Source organism: Penaeus vannamei, chromosome 25 (assembly GCF_042767895.1).
Source record: "Penaeus vannamei isolate JL-2024 chromosome 25, ASM4276789v1, whole genome shotgun sequence".
Lineage (NCBI taxonomy): Eukaryota > Metazoa > Arthropoda > Malacostraca > Decapoda > Penaeidae > Penaeus > Penaeus vannamei.
This window is the reverse complement of record NC_091573.1, coordinates 18,891,932-18,894,431: the sequence shown is the minus strand read 5'-3', so window position 1 is coordinate 18,894,431 and position 2,500 is coordinate 18,891,932.

Sequence of the window (2,500 nt, the reverse complement as noted above, 5' to 3'; positions counted from 1 at the left end):
CACTGTTGCGATGTCTCCTGCATCTAATATGAGGTCTATACTAATTCCGTCTTCGCCTGGTGTTTTCCCTCTCTTCATGCCTTTAAGTGCTCTTTTTATTTCTTCTTTTGTGATATTAGGTACGTCGCTAGTTACCGCGTTTGCTTCTATTTGTGGCTGTTCGTTTGAGTTGTATAGATCCCTGTAAAAGTCTTCCACTACTTTGATGATTTCATTCTTGTTATGTGTTACTTCTCCGTCTGGTTTCTTAATTGCATACATTTGATTTCTCCCTATTCCTAGTCTTCTTTTAGCTGCTTTCATGCTGGTACCTGAAATCACTGCTTCATTTATTATTTGAGTATTGAATTTCCGTACATCTTCCCTCTTCTTTTTATTTATGGTCTTTGTTAGTTCAACCAATTCTATCTTGTCCCTATTTGACGATACTTTCATGTCTCTACGTTTTTGCATAAGCTGTTTAGTTTCTACCGAGAGCTTGCTGGAGCTTCGATTGTCGTTCTTTCCGCCTACTTCAAGTGCAGCTTCTTTTATTATGTCATTGAACTGTTTATTGATTTGGTCGATGTTGAGATCTTCGTCGCGGAGGAGTGAATATCTGTTTTGGATGTTTAGGCTAAATTCTGTTGCTCTGATCCTCAAGTTAGCCAAGTTTGGCTGTGGTTTACTCATTAGTTTGTTCCTTTCCCTTCTGAGATGTATTTTAATTTCGCCTCTCACCATTCTATGGTCGCTGCCTACATTTACTTTATTTATAACCTCTACATTTTTTATTATATCGCGCCTATTTGAAATTATGAAGTCAATTTCGTTTTTGACGTCAGAAGGCGACTTCCATGTCCACTTCCGTTCTAGTCTTTTTTCGAAGAATGTATTCATGATACTGAGTGATCGAGCCTCCGCAAATTCGACTAGCATTTGTCCCCTCTCGTTCCTAGTGCCTATTCCATGGTTCCCTACTGCGGTTTCGCCCTCTGTCTTTTTACCTATTTTGGCATTAAAATCCCCCATAATTATTGTGAAATGGGATTTTGTTCTCTCGCTGGCTAAGTGAACATCTTCATAGAAGCTCTCTATTTCTTCATCACTGTGGCTGCAGGTTGGAGCATAGACTTGAATAATTTTTAAGTTGTACCTAGTGTTTAGTTTTATTGTTACAGAAGCCACTCTTTCGCTGACACTATAGAATTCTACAATGTTCTTTTCTAAGCGTTTGTGTATTAAGAATCCTACCCCTAATTCCTGTTTGCTACCCAGAGGTTTTCCTCTCCAATAGAGCACGTGTCCCTCATTTAATAACTTCTGCTCTTCACCTAGTCTTCTAACTTCGCAGAGTCCTACTACATCCCATTTAATGGAAGAGAGTTCCTCTAGTAAAGCTAGTAAGTCGGATTCAGTTCTCAAGGTCCTTATATTGTATGTGCAAAGGTTCATCAACGTGGGGCGGCCTGTCTTTACCCGGATATTTTTAGCACCCCCTGCTCCGGAGCGATCCTGATCGCCGCCATAACCAGGGGCTCCTTCGCCTCTGGGGAATGGGGGCCGTTCCTGAATATTTTGTCTCATGCTTGGGAGGTGGACAGCCGATTTACCTCCCACCTACTGGCTTAGGTGTATCTTGGTGGGAGGGGAGTAATTTAGCCGGAATGCCATTGATAAGTCCCCCCCAGCAGGTTTGGTCCTACCTGGAGTGGACTTAGGAGCGGCAATGCACAGCCTGCTCACTACTCCTGTGAGCTGGGCTTAATTATCAGAAGTGCATATATGTTTGATTTTTATTTTATTTATTAACTTCATTTGTGCGTATGTGCACCTGATGCAGACATATTCATTCCCGCACATGCTCTAAGTACTACGCATATGCTCATTCCCACGCATATGCATATGCAAACATACACATTTATTCTTGTATCTATGCTTATGGATATGGATACTTATTCTTACGTTATAAATAACTACATACATGTCCATCATAGTCTGGCCTAGTCATATGTTCACATCACCTGTCCGTTTATGCGCTTGTTATATGTTATTGATAAGTGAGTGAGTATACATGAGTGTATACTCACCCGTGTATATGTAAACACCCCTTTTTGCATACCTCGCAAACCTACCTATCATTATACATACGCATGTATCTATCCCTGCATGTGCTCACGCATCCGTATATTAGCACCTACATTTGCAGCATACACTAGTGCCCCCCCCCCCTTTACATATGTGTATATATCTGTACTTGCTTTACATATAACTACCTCTACGTACATACATACGTACTTACATACATACATATACTTAATTATTTATCCACCTTCCTACATCCTGCACACACCTATATACATATACCTTTACGTATACACATATAAATACCTACATATGTCTACCTATACATTCACCCACGCATACACATAAACACGCACATTATACATACCTATATACACATACACATATATACATGCTTATATACACATGTAAATGTACACATTCATGCATGAATATA